Raw genomic sequence first — 19,550 nt, forward strand, 5'->3', positions numbered from 1 at the left:
TAAAAAGGAACGATTTAAAAGCATGATATGTCTCCTTTAAGAGCGTAGACACAACAACAACATAAGACATGAATGTTCAATAAATGATTAAATTAATTTATTAACAGCCATCACAAGCAGCTCTTCAGCTGAGTGAAATGGTCCATTAGCCTAACTGTACTTTATTTACATTTGCCAAGCAACAAATTATATACGGTCACAGGTATTATATCGGTTATTTTCCAATGGCTTCGAAGACTAAATAAATTAAGATTTTGAACTCTTTCATAGTTAAGCAAAAAGATACGAGAGAATGCTTTATATTGGGAATATAAGGCCACGGCTAAATGTAGTTATTAGGCACAATGGAGAATAAACCTCATCGTTCTCTCTGTGACTGGCCAGATCAGGACGCCCAGGGGTGAGTCAAAAGACAGAAATATGAGCTTGAGAAGACAGCAAATCACCACAAGCCCCCCTCTGTCTCGAGCCCTAAATGTCATATGGAGTTTCAGTTACATCCACACCAGACACATCTAAGAGCTGGATGCAAACAGATCAAGGGATCAGTGTTTAATTCAATCCAATTAAACACACTGAACTAAAGAGTGAAGTCAAATGGACTTTTACTCAAAGCAACAGCTCAAGTGTATGATTGCCAAATATTCTTCAAATCTACAAAATCTCTGGCTCACGGCAGGCCGTCCTCTCACGACGCTGTGAGGAAGAACATCATCCCCCTTCCTGTGAATAGAAACTGCTGCTGAACACCTCTGCCAGAACTGCAGAGGGAACGCAGCATGAGCTCATTAAAAAGTCCTGCGCTTGCATTTAGCGGCAGATATCTGACCATTATTCCACACGACCTTATCAATTATGAGTGAGCTGCTGTTTTTAGACGTGCAATCCTCTCACCTCGCTCTGAAACACACTCGGGCAGGGAAACGGAGCCAAAGGAAGCCAGCATTAAACCGGCGTCAGCTGCTGAGCTTTTAATTAAATATGAGATTAGCTGAAAATGTGGAAAAACACTGAAAAGCAAATGCCTCTGGGCCCTGTTCATACGGCACCAGGAGCTTCATGTTTCAGCGGCAGTGTGAAGATCCAGTAATGGGAAGTCAAGGAGCTTGTTATGAAGCCCCAGTGGAGTTGAAGACCCCAGAGTGTGTGAAACACACGTCACTCAGATTTGATTTGCTCACAGTTGTGCCGTGGTGCTCGGCAAGTGTTACTTTCACACTGATTTCAGAGTTTCACATTTCAGAGTTTCACACTTCTAAAGTCACTACCATTCCAAAGTTAGTCTATAATACAGAAATACTGTTTTTACCGTATTTTGATCAATAAACGCAGCCTTGTTGAATATAACTTCTTTCAAAAACATTTAAAAATCTTACCAACCTCAAAAATGTGTATATACAAACGCACACATGTCAGATTGCCTATAATATGTAGTGCTAATAAGAGTGAGCGTGAGTAATAACGTCTGCTTATAAAACGGATAGTTCCAGTCCTTGATTGTGATTGGTTGAGCCGCGTTCGAAGCCGTTGTAAATGACTCAACAAACACACACCTGTGACCGCATTACGTTAGTGTTACTGCGCAACTGCCGTTTGTGATGCTTTGTTGCTGCATGTGTTGCTTAGCAACCTCTGTGGAACTACATTGCTTGGCGGAGGAATACATGTGTTATAACGTTATATTTTTTGTTGCTGGTGTTTATTTTATGAATAAAACAAATATTAAAATGAATATTTTTATGGAGTAACCGTTTTATAAAAGCAATAAGCCCCTTGAAGCCGTGTTTTAGAGTGGATTTAGCACAGCTAAGGGGCGTTGTTAGGCACGACGTGGAGCGGGGCTTATTGCTTAAATGTGTGTGGGTGCTTCAGCTACTAAATACTGCCAGTGTGTCAACGTTGAGCCATTCAGAAGCTCATGAGTTTTTATATAGACTAGAAGAGATAGCGTGAGCTGTGGGCGCTGATTTGACCTCTGTGCATATAAAAGCCTATTACGGTGCTTCCCAGATTCACTCTCAATGTGTAGTAGTTTGTGTGAGACTTCCTTAACACTTCAGAAAAAAGCATGCACTACTACTGCTGTTAAAAGGATAGTTCAGTTGAAACATTCTTCAGAAAGGTCACACAGGTTTGGAATGACATGAGGGCGAGTAAAAGATGACAATTTTCATTTTTGGGTGAACTTTCCCTTTAATACACTATAAACTTCCAGATGCATGGTCACTGAGCATCACTCATCACATCCTCTAAACGAAGAGCAAATGTCAGTGTGAAAGCAAAGTCTGCCATCACACTTCTCATGCTGTTCATGTGCAGCGCTGATGGAGGCACAGATGAAGAGAGAAAAACATTCAGCTTCCTCTAGCGCAGTGACTACGACAGACACATTCAGGTCAGCCCATCATCTTCACGCAATCTAAACCACTGCTGTACCTGAAGATTATATCATATCTGTTCACATTCGTTATATTACACAATCTAGATTAATTCAAAAGAACTGGGCATTTTATTGACGACACAGAAGCAGAGAGCAAAGAAACCGCAGCTCTGAAGTCTAAAGGTTTTGTTTGAGTTTTTGACGCTTTTATTTCATTGCAAACTGACTATTGTAAACAATTAAGAAATCGCAAAACTCACCACCATGAGGCTACGGTGTTGATGGGTGGTTACCAGGGCGTTGCTAAGGCTTCTAGGGTATTTTGGGGGTGTCTGAGGTCAAATGAGCCCCAAGTCTCTATGATAGTCGGGTCTTTCAGTGTAAGCCTGTGGGATTTCTGCCTCGTTTAATACTGGAGAGACGGAGATAACGAAGTCGTCCCTCATAAATCTGTATTTAAATGTGCTCATTAGTACAGTCGTCAGGCCTCATTTCTATCCACAGCACGTCTTTTAAGTGTGTGCGATCAGTTTTATTCACGGCGCTCAAGTGACCCTCAGCAATGGAGATGAAAACACATGTATTTTTTTTTTTTAAGTGCCCCATTTCACTCACACTGCTAAACACACACAGGCCTTGTTGCAATGCAGTGTATGCTAACATTTGGGAAGTGGGGAGTTTTGATTTTCACATCATCTCCACTTAATACCATGAACAAGCCAACAAAAACAGACTTGGAAAGTACAAATTCTGTATTGTCGGACTTCTGTGCTGTAATGCAGTTCCCCAAACTGAGCTTCACAAACCCCTCTGGGTACGAAAAAATAAAAAAATTGTACAATTTTTTTGCACCTTCAGGCATTTATCTGGAGTGTGAGGCCGTCTCAGACCCTGATGCCAAACGCTGGACGCCACGACTGCAGGAATGATAACGGAAGTGAGAGCGGGTCCTCCTGTGAAGGAGACTCAAAGAAAACTCAGGAAGGGAGGATGAGATCGGCCTTGGAACGACGGACGTAACAGACAACAAACCCTCTATCATCTAAACTGGAACCAAAGGTTAAGACGACCTCTGGCCCAAAGGCAGGATGATCACCAAACACCTCACCTGCTGATATAGGCCGTTATTTACTTACACACACACACACACGTTAATTAACAGTCGTCTTTAGCTCTTGTGGTGTTCAAGCGCAGTTTTTTGGCTGGGACGCGGCAGACGAGAGGCGACACTAGCTTCGACACCGCTAGCTCTGTGGCGTTGGCTTGGTGTGTCACAGGCTTAAGTCAAAGGCCAGACTGATCTCAGGTCTGTGGATACAGTACAACGTTAAGGGAAACTAATAACTGAAACTTACCAAACTATACTCATGATTTTTAGTAGTTTTAAAGAGACCACTCTTCTGAAAAAGTAGTTAGTTACACTAAAATCAAACACAATGTTGCTATTTAAGGGGACAGTTTATAAACAAATTTAAAATCATAATCTAATTAAACTACATTTATAAATGAATATAATTAATACATTTACAAAAAAAGATATAATTTATAACTATTAAGATTACACATTTAAAAAACAAAAAACTATATTCATTGCAGTCTAATTTATGTCATTTACAGGAACACACAGTGATGAACAGCAAATGTCTAGGACTCGAATCTGTGAATTTGCAAATCGGTCTCTTTTTGATTCAGTTCATTTACAGTAAGATTGAGTGTGCCTAACATGAGAGAATATTTTAGGAGAAAGCGTTATCTCAGCTCGCTCAACTGTAAAGCTGTGTGTGGACAATGTGACAAAAAAAGTAGAGATATATAGCACTTGTGTCACGCTACGCCACTGCTTGCTGGGAAAAGTAGAGTGTTACGGGAAGAAAGCAGGTTTGGTTCCCCCTCAACACTGAGATCTACAGCAGAGACGTGGGACAGGCTGATTAGCAGGAGGAAAACCAGAAGTGCCTACTGGCTTCATTAAGGAACGTCTCTGGCCCTGAACACCATAAACACTTTCATACCACGGGCAGCGCTGCTTTCATCCGGGCTGTGAAACAGTCGTTTACTCAGACCTTCAGGGCCAACTCTTTCCAATACAAAACTGCAGTGACAAACACAACGGGCCTTCGATAGCGCGACGAGTAAAGCACATCTGTTCAGCCCCGTTACTCTGCATTTCACCTATACTTTAGGAAAGGAAAATAAAGAAGTGTAAGCTTTATTTGGTAAAGGGAAGTGACAAACGTGGGTGGTTGCTAGGGTGTTACTATGAAGATTGAGTGTTTTAGACCCTTTTTAAGCTGTGAGGGACGAGTTATGCTACCGTTCAAAAGTTTGGGGTCAATAAGATTCTGTTTGAAAGAAATTAATACTTTTATCCAGCAAAGACAAAGGTGACATTAAACATTTATACAAGATTTATACATTTACACTTATAAAAGATTTATATTTCAAATACATGCTGTTTTTTTAAACTTTCTTTCTTTAAAGGAGAACTCCGGTCAATTTTAACATTGAGCTCATTTTTTTGTACATTTGGAGTGCTGTCAATACAGAGAACAACGACAAAAATCGGTGTTGCCTACACTGTGTTATCCTCTTTTTAAAATTTGCACCCTGTTGACTTCAATGGGGCAAGTTTTAAACCTGCTTTTAGCCTCTTAACATCCTTGATGTGTCATTACAAGTGCACAGGTCATGTGAGTGATTCCTTCAGAGTGAACACGGGTGAATCTGACTGCAGTAGATGTGAAAGATATGAATAAAAATTATGTTTATTCATCCAGCGCTCATACCTGTATTTACATCCTGTTTTCGGTTAAAGTCCACAGTAATCGATTGTCGAGTTCACGCGCATGGGTTTAGTACGTACGATCATGCGCCGGAACTCGACAATCGACTACTGTGGACTTCAACCGAAAACAGGAAGTAAATACAGGTATTATGTTCTATGTATATACAGCTCAATGTTAAAATTGACCGGAGTTCTCCTTTAAAAGAATCCTGGGAAAACATTTGTCACAGAAATATGAAACAGCAAAGCTGTTTCCAGCACTGGTGGAGGTAATCAATGTTTCTTGAGCATCAAATCAGCATATTAGACTGATTTCTGTAGATTAACCTATATTTCATTTCTACAGTGAACAAATGGTGTTATTTTACATTATTTAGGCAGCTTGAAGGATGAGTGCTGCGTAAAGTGAGTACCAAACAGCATCTCCAGGGGCTCGCTTGAAAACCAGATAAAAAAAAAAGTTGTGTGCACCCCTGACTATATTATTTGAAAGAGTTGAGCATTTCACGAAAAACTGGCTGCAGTTGTGTTGTAATGAAATCGGCATATGTTCATGCATTCAGTCCCTGTTAGAGGATCTAATCTGAGCCGCCCACACTAGCAGGAATGAGGAGGTTGACATCATCAGCTCCCACTTCATCCCAAGATAAAACAGACCCTTCTCCCTCTTTCAGCAACATTCTCAACATGAAAACAAGGGCATTACCAGTACGCCTTTTAAAATTTAAATGTGTATTTCCCCCAAATGCCAAAGAAAAGTTAATTATATCAGTAACGCTTTACAACTCGACCTCGCTCTATCGCCATCGGCCATTGAAAACAACACCAATAACGCCTATGATGTGAACAACGTGTCAGCAATCTCTAATTCAATGCATGACCTATTATAGGAAAATGGCAGAGTGAAGTAAACACAGGCTGGCACAGTGATGTTAGCGATGGCGTTCCCGTGCCTTTGAAAAGCGCAGTGTTTGCCAAACGCGTCCACAGAGGGAGTTTCTGAGCCTGCTGACTGCACGCGGGGAACATGTCTACCATCTGCCTGGATCTGCAGACCAACTGCAGGAGTCTGGAGGACCAACCCAGCTACAAAATGGTGGTGTGGTACACACACAAAAGCAAGAAGTCAATGCCAGGAAGAGATTTTGGAAAAGAGCAAATAACATATTGCAGTACTAGCGGCTGCATCCAAGCTTCCACACATTCCCATGAGAGATCAGCTACAGAAACGCCTGTGGAACGTGTTTGTTGTGTTCATTAAACAATAAATGAATTGAAACATTCTCTATTAGATCTCAGACTGTTATAGTTACATTAATGTTGTGTTTTACATTCCTAGTGAATGCAATAGCGGATGGCAACACTACTACTGCAATAAGCTAGTGAGAAATCAAAGACGTCCCGCAGAGCATTATATGAGGCTTCACAGCGCTTGATCAAAGAGGCACGTGTGTGTGTGTATATTTAAATGTGTGTGTCTTTCTGTGGTCTTGGATGTTTTCTCTGGAATCAGGAATTCTATGGGGTTGTTCACACAGAACGCGTTTTTCCCATTCGTTGCTCTACTTCTCCATGCTTTTTCCATGTTTACACGCTAGACGGAGGTCTTTAACAGTTGTGCTCACGTTTTTGCTGTTAAATGCATTCTGTGTGAACCGGCCCTAACAGAGGATAACGACGCTCAGTTCCAGGAATGCACTAATATTTTGTTGGTAGTTGCTAACACTTCAGAAAAAAATAATTTGTCGTTACACTACATCGTTATGCATCGCTTTCTGCCAGGACTTTTACATGCTTTCCCCAAACCACTGAAGTGACGTCGGTGTCCGGGTTAGTGGTAGCATTAGCCGTCAGGCAAGTGTTATTTAAATAAACTCCTGATGTACTTACAAACTTCCCAATGCCTCGTTTTATGAGTACAGAACCTATGTGTACTACTGTAGAAGTTTGGTGCCATTCTGGGCATTATTAGTGGGGTAATTTACAAGATACATCCTTGGATCTGTTAGCGCCTGCTCTAAACCATTCGGCTGATATCTCTAAATAAGCTCTAACTTTAATAATGTTCAACCAAGGGAAAAAATGCTTCTGGGGGGGGGTGTTTGGCTCGAGGTCATGGTGCAAAGGACCCTAGGTTGATTTTACTCCGAACCATCCCTTTTAAAATCATATCTGAATCGCACACATCCTTTACACTGCAAACACACACTAGCTGTGGTCTGGATTCGTCACGGTACGCCGCTGCTCATATTCACGGCATTACTCAAGCCGGATCTTGAGGAAAAGTGAGGCATGTGTTGTTGCATTACTTATAGCTGTTATTGTCTTGTCCACAGACATCGTCATTGATCCAAAATACTTGAGGGCAGTAAAAAGCGAAGTTAACTGAAGTGGTTATTCGTGATGTCTGAGGTCCAGAGAAGTGGTTTTAATTAGCACTGAGAGGGCAGAGTTCAGGGCAGCCCTGCGGCTCCGGGCCTGGGAACGACCGCTCGACTGGAGACCGCGTCTCTGCACTCTGGCTTCATTTCTGCTTTGTAATGTCTCGTGTCTCCATCAGAGGATAGCGAACTGATAGTGCTCCGGGGACACGAGCTGTGGTTGTGGCCAAGCACTTGTTTTCCAAGAGTCTACTGGATGGGTCATGAGAAATGTTGGCCGAATGGACAGGCGGGTTCTGCAAGGAAATGTCTGATGTTCCTTATTGAGTTAGGCCTATAGCGTAGCCGAAAAGCAGAACTGTAGATGTGCCATTTCTCTCACCCTGGAAATACAATCCGTCGCTGAAGATGCAAACGCTGACCGAAGAGAAAACTATCTACCAACAAGCTCATTTTTCACCAATGCAATCTGAACCTGTGATAATGGACACCACTGTACAATACGGACTGTGATTGCACTTCATTTCCGAATTTGCATTGATCCAAAGCTGATTAATGGCAGTGCAAACAAATCACTCAAACACTGCAATCATTTTCACTGAAGACTTCATAACAGTCATTCATGATGACAGCTGAATACACTATTTTCTTGAACTTATTCTTTACTAAATTAACCACATGATTTTAAATTGACACGTTTCAAGTCAAAAATATTTCAAAACATTCTTTGCCTTTCTTCTCATCCATCTTTGATCAGTTTTTTAGTTGAAATATCTTCATATTGTCTTTAGACATACAAATGAAATATTTGTAATTATACAGCCATGCATGTTATTATTTGTGAAATAAAGTCGACCACTCATCGAATGTTCATCCCGATTACGAAGCGCCACATGCAGAACATACGAGCCCTCACAGCTGACTGCACAGCGACTGTGCGTGTGTGCAACAGGAAATGATGCTACTAAAATTAGTCACTATGCAAATTCTGAATTAAACAGCACAATTTGGCCTGAGTAAAACTTCAGAGGGAGACAAAAGAGTCTTGTGCAGCGTTCTGCAGGCGCTGCCTAAACACAGTGTGATGTATGACACATATATGCATCATATAAGCGTGTCCCTGGTGCTTGAGGAACCGCAGCTGTGGAGGAGGAAGGGCTGAAGCTGCAGCGATTGGTCTGTCTGACAGTCACTTACTTCTGCTCTAGTTCCTCCCGGGTCCTTTTATCGGCCTCAAAGATTTACTGTCTGTACACACACATACTCCTGCATGGGAGACCGCAACATGATTACCGCTGCGGAAACGTGGCTTTACCGTTTCACCTGATTTTGAGAATGTCTTTACCAAATGAGCATCACGTCACTGACCCCTGTACGTGTGAGATAAAGACATAAACCTTGAGACGTCCCCATCCGCCTTTCAACCGGAACCTAGCAAACTTCAACGTGTGTTTTCACACGACACGCTGAAACAAAAGTCAGCAGAAACCACAAAACCCTTTCATTACAGAGGCGACCTCCTGTTGTGCACAGTCTTAAATCCGTGCTTACGGTCTTTAAAGTGAGATTGTCACATGAGCGTTTATTTGCTTGTGTTGTATGGCGGTGAGAGGGGCTGATAAGCAGGATTTGAGTGTGATGCTGAAACAGTGGTGCGGTGGGGAAAAGAGAGGCAGATGCTGAGGTAAGTGGGTCACAGAAGCACCGTATCAACGGAGGAAAGCTGTCGGCACAGATGTGAGATTTGCCGGACGGACTCAAATGTCAAATGTTACACAAACCGAGGTCGCCCAGTAAATGCTACGGGCCTCCCGCAAAATAAACAAACATATAAGCAAAATATTTGCTTCTAAAAATTGCTTCCATACAGTTGCTTCTCACAAAACAATCACGATAAAACACCAAAACATGACTAGCTCAAAAGGAGGACATTTGGCAACATGGTGATCTAAAAATAACCGTTTACAAGCAAGAGCTTTCCATTCTAGCTTTCAGAATTTAAAGCAAGTTTATCCAAAAATTAAAATTGTCATCATTTACTCACCTTCACATCAACAACAGAGGTTTCACAGAATGTCCCAGCTGCTCTTTTTTTATTCAGTGAAAGTATGTATGCAGTCAAGCTCCAGAAATGAACACAAATTAAAGGACTCAAAGACTATATTTCAAATCTTCTGTATATTGTCATATGGTAATTTCATCCTCTTCCTGACACAAAACTTTAATCACTATAGTATCCACTGAAAATCTTCCTCTCTGATGTATCTCTCAAATCTCACTTCCTTGTTTTCTTTTGAACTCAACATTGATAATAACCAAAAAAGTTTCTTGAGCATCAAATCATCATATTAGAATGATTTCTGAAGGATCATTTATTTATGATTTATGATCACGATTTAGGCCTGTTTGTCACACACAGCTCTCGTTTGACTTCAGAAGACATGATTACAGAGCACATGTAATCGACTAGTTCTGGTTTAACAGCATCTGTCCCCACTTTCAATGAATGGAAAAGGAGGAAGAAAACATCATGTGGAATTGACAGAACAAGAGAGTGAGAAATTTACAATTTTCTTATTTGGATAAACCGTTTAAAAAGAGATCAGAGAGTCCATGGGAAAGATCTATGTTAGCGTTTTATATTGTTCCATTTAGACACACACACACACACACACACACACGCACATCATTAGCCATGTCCACAGCTGACCTCATCAAACCTCCTCAGCGCCAATGACAAACGTACACACCGAGGTGCAAACAGAAATCACGCTCGTGACTCCAAACAATATTGATGAATACAAATTACACATCCGACCTAAACATTATACATCTGGCAATTTCTTTCTGCCCTCTTCTGCGATTTAATAATGATATGTTTTGTGTGAAACTGTTTCTAAGCACCAGCCAAAACAACATCTGCCTGAAATCTGTGCATGTACACACACACACACACACACGCCTTACTATGGCTTTAACACAATACTCCAGATCAGGGCATCTAAAATACACTGAAAAGCCCTATTCGCACTGGATTAGTATTACCAGGTGACCTCTTGTCATTTGTAATAACTGCGGAGGTTGTCTGTGATCTTAATCCCGTGTGAATCGGTCATGTATGTGATTTTGTAAAGTAAAAATTCCCCTGCAAATGACTTAGGCTACCACATTTCGCCGAACACAGAAGTCCAGTGATGATATTAGTCCCGTGTGAATCGGCATCTCTGTGATTTGGAGGGGTCGTATTTAATTTTTTCAAGGTTTTTGTTTCCTGTGCGCCTTTTATCCATCTTTCGTGAAGAATGGAGGCTGCGTTTGAGTGTTTTGATAGTATTTTGGGTGCTGGGTCATATCGCTATACACTACAACTATACAATTTGCAGAAAGAGAAAGCTGAAAACCATGATTAGATGTAATGAATGGCATGTACAGCAGCATGAGGTAAAGAACATTCTTCTGTTTATGATCATACAGCTAGACCTATAATAACGACAAGACATTTCCAAGCAATAGCCTACTGACATCATATCCAGGGGGATAAGTCTGTAAATTCGAGTAAAATCACAGGCTTCGCATATCCTATGCGAATGTGCCACGTGAAACTCAGATGTGCCGGGGTAAATTTCTAAATCACACGAGGTCCCCAGATAATACTAATCCAGTGTGAATAGGGCTTTCCCTACAAAGTGCGAGTTAACCAAGGCCAGAAACATACTTACAAGTATGCAAACGCAAATGTTTGGCCTACACGTCGTAAGCAGTCGACAGTGTAAGAGAATAGTAGGCCATGACTTCAAATGATACGAGCAACATCCCTGAACAGAGAGCTCAGCTCTACAGGCAAGCAGAGAAGCGTCATGTCTTACCGGCATTATAGCGCACTGAAAGCAAACACAGCCTGTAGTCGTGTCAGGCACTCAACACTCAACCTTTCAGGGTGTCTGATCATCTTGTGCGTTTGTTCACCCAGTACAGTTGTGCATGACAATGGCCCGAAGAGATGGAGATATGAAAATCAGTTTGGCTTTGCATATCACATTGCATGATGTTTAGCAGGATTCATTTAGAAACTCAGCTACTGACAATAAGTAATTAAAGGGGTGATTCACTGGCAACTTTAATTAAAATATATATTAAAATGAAAAAATACAAAAATAAAAACTAGTAGGTCTAGTAACAGTACTATACAGAGTAGAAAAACACATAATAATGTAGGCTAACTTACTGGACAGTGGACATATTCAAAGTATTCATTTTTTACAGTATAAACTGGGTCTTTATACAGGAAACAATATAGATGCCTTAAATGTTAGGATGGGGACCCAGCTCGCACGAGGACTATCATATGGTGATTGGACATAGGTGCTAATAGGTGAACCTTTAAGAAAGAAACTTTAAGAAAAACATAGGACATATTACACACCCCAAAAAACTGCTTAAAAATATTTAAAAAGTATTCATTTTCTTTATGCAAAAATGTGTTATGTTTTAGAGGGATTCAACCTTTACAACAACAACCACCTGTTATAGTAACTAAACTCTAGATAAGAGATTTTCATTTTCATTATCTGAAACCATCCAGTTTTACTCATCAGAAGTACTTCTCAGAAGTAACCATTGCAGCAGAATGAAACCATGTCCACAGTGTTGATCATAACAAGCTCTTGGTGAAAGCTATTTGAAATGTTTACCCAACAGCCTGATGGCAACTCGTTCTACACGAGAGGCCGGAGTCATTTAGGACGTAAATGGGATGCGCAATATACAGAGCAGAGCAATCACAGTGTGGGAACAAAGTCTACGGTGCCGTGAGGGACTGAGCAGAAACACTCCCGCATTCTCCTGGTTTTAATGGAAACATTCCATAGCACTGACACGTACTGTATCTCTGTCTCTCACACACACACACACACACACACACACACACACACACACACACACACACACACACACAATGGAGCGTATCTAGAATGTATCAGTCTAAATATTTTCTCTGTAGAAGCACACATTTTTTGAAGAGGAAAACACGGGTTACGTGGAACACAATAAATCTCTAATTGTGCAGTTTGGCGTGAAGAGAATGAGTCTGACTTGAGCGTGTTATTGTCATCTTTGTCATTTCATCTAAATCTATTGAGCTCAACAACCTTACTAAGGAAACGGAAATACATCTTTTTTGTTTTCAGACCACAAATGATTCTTTTGAACTGGTAATTTAAATGATTTGATTGAATCGATTCACAAAGCTTTTGCAAATTACTTGCCTAACACCTTGTTACACACGGCACGGCACAACGCGACAAAAGCACACAGAACCCATTATAATCAGTGATGCCGTCTACACTAGACGCAGCTCGGCGTGACACGACAGAAACCTGACAGTAAACTGATGCCCTGTTCTACTTCTGACGTACTTCAATGTAACTTCTGACACAAAGAAGAAATGGATTTGCAATAGTTGCTTCGTTTCTCCAGTGTAGACCGCCTCAAGCTGTAGCAGCGCGGTGAACCATACTATAGCACAGTGCTATTGTGATGCTACGATTCAATTAAACAATCATCTGCCCAGTGTGTTCAATACTTATTTACATGCGTGTATGTTTTGCTCGTCTCAGAGCGGCTCCGTTCACAGTAAATGTTGCTCCACATTATTATTCACATGCATGAAGCGTCTCAAACTCAGTCTCTGCATATGCTGTGAGTTTGAGTTGCTTATAACATTCATCTAGAAACACAATGTGCGCCATTTCATCAGATTCGTAAGATAAAGCATGTATAAACCTACGCCAACACAGGAGAATACTTTCGAAATATGTGAACTGTTCATCGCAATTTCAAAATAAAGGTTTAAACGCTCGCTCCGAGTTTGCATGTTTTGATGTGCACATGTTCTTGTTCAAGAAATGACAGTGGCTGTAGCATTTCTATCATAAAGAAGTGGCCAAATATTAAAGATTAGCTAAGTCAACATTTGAAATAAATGCCGTTCGGTCAATATTAAACAAGGATTTGATCTGCTGTAGAGTGTAACAACACTCAGCCATAGGCAGGCATTTCTTATAATACATAAAGATGATTGTTTGAACCATAATTCTTGCCTCGCTGTTCAGGTGTGTTTGATTAGGGTTGAAGCTAAACTCTGTAGGACAGTGGCCCTCCAGGACCGAAGTTGCCCATCCCTGTTCTAAGGCATTTGAAGAGATCTGAAATGATTGTGTTGCCTGTAAAATAATGCATCAGTGTGAAGCAATCAGTGTGTGCTGGCAACGGCCTGGCTGAATTCACTGGCTCTGTGGTTCGGTTTGGGCCGCAGATGCTCAGACATCCACACCATCATTATAATATTTTGAATGAGAGCATCTCAGGTTCTGCTTTATAGTGGCTTGTTTCAACCGAAGCTCTAGTCCATCAGAAGCAAATAGTTGCTACTTAAAAGGAAGGAAAAAGCACTTTTGTTCAAAATGAAATACTCACATACTGACGCTTACTGTGCAGTTTCCTATAAACTGCGTACAAAGAAAAGTATGCAAAAAACGTGCATTATGCACACACACTTTCACACAGAGCGTTGATCCCAGAAAATTGCCATATAGGCTAATATCTAGAGTGCCTTCTGTGGGAACGCAAACACGTCCTGGGACCGATCCCGGGATCGAACACCGAACACACATGCACAAGATATGAATATTTTTCTAAATGAAGTTACATTCAGGTTTTATATTAAACTGAACACATAACCTTTACACGTTGCACAAGATCTCTTCCTTGAACACAAAACCATCTGAGGTGCACATTTGTTACTCTTTATTTAGACGAGAGAATTCTTCTGTTTGCATTTCTAAAACACCTGCACTGGAGCTCCTGACGAAGCATCCCGCAGACGAAATGGCTTGAAGAAATCACAACCCATAATAAAAGAGCACAGGGTAAAAAAACAGCTCAGGCCTGTTACATTACTGCATCCTTGTGACTTATTCATTCATTGAAATGCTCAAAACAATCTGGTGTGACCTACAGACAAACCCTCAGCAGAATCTTTCCTGATTAAAGCTCACACTTGCCGGATTCGTTCCAATCTGTTTGTTGCTGGATGCAGAAAATAGGGATTAGCCATGAGGGAGATGAGCCGAGCAAGTGGCAATAATCTCCCTCAAGCCATCTTATCCCATTAGCTTCATTTATCACCTGCTAGAACGATGCGCTAGACCAACAGAGAACGCTGTTGATATCCTGGGTGAAATCAAGGCAAAGGCCCATAGGAACACAAAACCACAGAGGAGCGTTTCTCCTCACCAGCAATGACAGTAAGTGGAAGGACCTTTGCTCTCTCCTGAGAAACCTTTGCAAGGTTCCCACATTTTTTATTATTTTTTACAGAAATTTGTAATAGCTGGATAAAGTATTTTTAAAAATAATTTTAAAGAGATTCTCTCACTCACAAAGTCAAATTTATAAAGAATAATGTAAGGGGAAAAAAACATTTTTAATTAATATTTTTATTTTAGAATTAGATAACTATATAAAACGTGCAAGCTTTTCTGGAAATTACAATTTTAAAATTCCCTCAAATTTTTTGGGTTTTCTGGTAACTAGGGCTGTTAAACGATTAATCGCGATTAATCGCATCCAAAATAAAAGTTTGTTTTTACATGATATATGTGTGTGTACGGTGTATAATTATTTTCTATATATAAATACACACACATGCATGTATATATTCAAGAAATATTTGCATGTATATACTGTGTATATATATTTATATTATATATAATTTATATTATATATAAATATTTTATATATAAATAACACATTTTCTTAAATATATATATAAGCATGTGTGTGTATTTATATATAGAAAATAATTATACTCCGTACACACACATAAATTATGTAAACAAACTTTTATTTTGGATGCGATTAATCGTTTGACAGCCCTACTGGTAACCCCGAATGTCTCCTCTAGAGTTTCAGAAGAGCCGTTTCTCAAATTATGCTCAGATTTGTCAAGACGTGATGCATTACAGATGGACTTGTCATATATCGTTGAAAAGGTCTCAACTAGCAGAATACAACAAGCATATTTCTTTCAGTTACAGACAAAACTAAACCAAGTATTTGTCTTAAAAAATGTGCCACAGCCACGCGTGTAAACCGTAAATACACAACGCTTTTATACCATGTTTTTGTTTGTAACTTTGTACAACATTAGTAAACCATAATAGATCACATATCTTTATTTAGAGCAGCTGGTCTTGAACAGGCCCAAACAATACATGAGACCGTAGATCATGACACGCTGCTTGGCTGAAGCTATAGGCCTTCCGGGATCTGATCGCGTCACAATCATTACGCAGGGTTTTCCAACGTCTTCCAATGGAAACTGGATCTCGGCTGTGGTGAGTGGGAAGAGTGGGTAGGGACGACGTGTAGAGACCAATCAGACATTGCCGTAACAGCTGAGGTGCGCTTGGATTGGATCGATCGCTCAGATTGACAGGTCTTGAATTACCGTGCGCCACGGAGTAGGAGCTGAAACATCTCTGGAAGATCATCAATCATCCACCAGGATCTTATTACTTGTTCATTCTTTGTTCTCTTTATTGTAGTTCATAAAATCACTTGTTTTTTGGACTCTTTGCTAATTATGTTTAGAAATAAATGGCTAGCCTACTTAATCCACTGCATTGCTTGAAGACATTCGCTGCTTACTGCGCTTGAACGGTATAAAATCACTTGTTTTCAAACCTAAACGCTTAAAAAGGCAAAAATAAAAATGATACGCTGTTGTGGCGCCGCAGAACAGAAACAAGTGCTTTGTCGCTTTCTGTTATGAATCTCCGGCCACACAGATGTCGCTGTCCAACCAAGAGGTTTGCTATATTGGTTAATGATGCGAATTTGCACGTGAAAGTTCAACAAACTTGAACTCAACACAAACTTTGCACATGGAAGTTTCCCAGGTAAAATTCCTCATGCCGATTCCAATTGAGATTACACTAAGAAAATGTAGCTAATCAACAAACAATAAATGTGGCCACACAATTAAAGTATGTCCACCATTATCTCAAAAGTCGTCATGAAACAGTTGCACCAGTCTTTTCTTCCCTATTGTTGTCACGTGTATCCGAGTGAAACGGCTTCTGGAACAAGTACAAATGTAGGGCGGGACTTCATTTTGTCCATCAGGAATTGATTGGATGGTTGTGGTTTGCTATTGGTGGATCTCATGTGAGTGACAGGTTGCTCCGCCCTCTCGCCAGTGAACACGTCACCAGAGAAGAGAAGATGTCAAAGAGGAAATAAAATAATGATGTGCACGGATAAATCATTTAGAATAAATACTGCAATATTTCATACACAAATGAGAACTGTTGATTTTGATTTCACTGTGACTAATTATTTCTATTTCTCCAAATTAATTTTTTACAAGTAAACTTGATGCGTCGATGAAAAATGAAAACTGTGAGGGAGAAACATCCAAGTAATGACATTTCCCTCTGGGTCCATTCTGATCGCATTTCTCACAATCCCATGACAGAGGATGAAATACACCCATTCATTCCTCTATCATGAGTTTGAATGGGGCCTAAAACGAGAGTCAAACCCTCATCAGACGCTTGCGATCATTGCGGAACTCGAGTATCAGGACTGTTCCCGATCACTGCACTCTCAAAGCCTGTAACAACACTGACAAACTAATCTGATCACTTAGTGAAAGGATCTGCTCACAGTTATTATCATCAGGTATCAACACAAACCCTGCTTTCACCTACAGAACCTGTTCAGAGCAGGAAGTGATTGTGAAACAAAGGCATGAAACGTTAATCTATCTGCGAGATGGCACAACGACGGTATATTACTCATTAAACACAATAAACGAGAGATTGCAGCAGATATGCCTCGTAAACCACACTGTCCTTTCAACAGAGTAGAAAACAGGATGTGTATGAGAGACGGTGGTTGATGTAACGTTACTGCACCTGAACCTCGTTTGTGTCGATATTGTTCAAATAAGTCATTTTATGCCCATTCGAAAACATTAAGCCTATTAAAATGTGATGTTTTGTGACACATACATGGTACAGCTGCCTAAACACAGCACATACTCACGTCTAGTCACAGTCATGATACTTAATTCGCTACATTGTGAAAACCCGCTGGTTTATGAATATGTACACAACAAAAACAAAGCCTGAGTCATGTAATGTTAGAGAAAAACACTGGGTTTCACACGCAGTGCGAACTAGAAAACAAATTAGCGTCCCTCGCCGTTCTTAGCATTATCTGGCTAACAGTGAGGAAGACAGAAAACACTGAGGCGAGACGCTGAAGGACAAATAAAACGTCTGGTACTCACCTTAAACTGAATCTTTTCGTTATTTTCCTTTCATTTACGAGGGATAGAACTCATTCAGCTAATCCATGAAGGTTAGTTCACGACTGGAGACACGGAAAAACATTACAAACCCCCAGGAAACACAGCGCTTGATGCAGGGAAGCCGAAGAAAGCTGCTGCTAGCTGCGCGAGCTCGGCTAATGCATTCTTCACCTCTGCGCGCGACGCGGAAAGTTGCCCACAGCTGCCTCGAAGTTTTCTTGCGGATACAAAGGAAAACGGTTCGACGAGACGATGAAATTACAAAAAAAGTGTCCTTATAGTAAAAAGAGCGACCAAAAGGGTCGCCGGGATAATTGGTTTACATTGAGGCGCGGAGAAGCAGTCATTGAAGTGATGGAGCAGTGAAGCAGCGCTGGATAATCTGCACTCTGCACTACAGTTGTGCTAACGGGGATGTTCGATTCACCAGCGAATCGGTTCTTCTGAACGGGTCTTTTCAATGATTCGATCGACCCGATTCTGTATATCATTCGACTGGGAAAATCAGAACGCTTAGTAATCGTTATAGCTGTGTGTGGACTTTCCCTATTATCATCTCATAAAATAGAACGATTATTAAAATTTATCATTAAAACGTTTGATAAAAATTATAGACACAATTAAATTGTAATATTTATTTTACTACAAAAGCGAACCCTTGAAATTGTCGCTTGGGGATTTCTGGGAAAAGTGTGTGATACATCGAACGAATCAGTTAATCAAATGAAAACCGGTTTGTTTGGGGTTAAAACGAATCGACTAGCTAAAATGAATTAAAACTTATTTAACTGATTATTTAAAATCATAGACACAGTGAAATCGTAATATTTATTTTACTACAAAAGCGAACACTTAAATTGTCGCGTGAGTATTTTTGGGAAAAGTGTAGTGTGATACATTCAACGAATCAGTGAATTACATGGAAACCGGCTTGTTGGAATGAATCGTTCGAACGAACCGACTCGCTAAAATGAATCGTACTTCTCAGCGCCGCTGCTAAAGCTGGCGGGGGCCTCCGTCGGACCCCATCAACACAGAGCTGATAGGCGTACAGTTTAATCCAATGGAAAATGTGAGTCCCCGGTAACGAATCATTTTCTCCCAATTGAAGGCAACGGGAGGAAGAGCCTCGATCAGTTTCCCTCGCAAGGTTGGCTGGTTTGTGCTGCGTTATAATTTTACAACGGAGTGCTCGTCATGAAAAACGCTCGTATTTTTATTTATTTTTATAAAATGGCAATATACCAGAAAAGTAGTTGTATTTAGTCTCTAGTTCATATTTATGTTATAGTGATAAAATAGTAAAAAACCGATAAACTTAAATGTCTAAAACTGTTTTATTCAACACTGGCTCGTTTAGAGCTATCGGTTGGTGTCTGTCTCCCCCTAGTGTTCACTGGTGTCACTGTCACTTTAAATCTTCAGTGACGGGGGTCTTCGACTTTTCAGGCCAAGGACTCTTTCTGGATACGGCATAAAAAATGAGGCATTATATGTCTGGTTTATAATAACACGTGTGAAGCACCATAGTACATAATATTATGATGCTTATATTGCAAATACATTATTCATCATGGAAATACAGATTTATATTTTGCACTTTACACTGTCATTTCACTTAACTTA

At 40.4% G+C, this 19,550-nt stretch overlaps 1 protein-coding gene across 2 annotated transcripts in view; it reads right to left on the reverse strand.

Annotated features, from left to right (window-relative positions):
• erbin (erbb2 interacting protein) overlaps positions 1-18,331 on the reverse strand; it is a 69,975-nt gene extending 51,644 nt beyond the window's left edge. The window contains exon 1 of one of the 2 annotated variants that reach the window (XM_079861898.1): positions 17,904-18,331. The gene's annotated coding sequence lies outside the window, so the exon portion shown is untranslated. The remainder of the gene's footprint in view (positions 1-17,903) is intronic. The other variant, XM_079861899.1, reaches the window with a different exon arrangement.
• Between the last annotated feature and the right edge of the window lie 1,219 nt (positions 18,332-19,550).

This window comes from Squalius cephalus (assembly GCF_949319135.1).
Source record: "Squalius cephalus genome assembly, chromosome: 24".
NCBI classification, from domain to species: Eukaryota; Metazoa; Chordata; class Actinopteri; order Cypriniformes; family Leuciscidae; genus Squalius; species Squalius cephalus.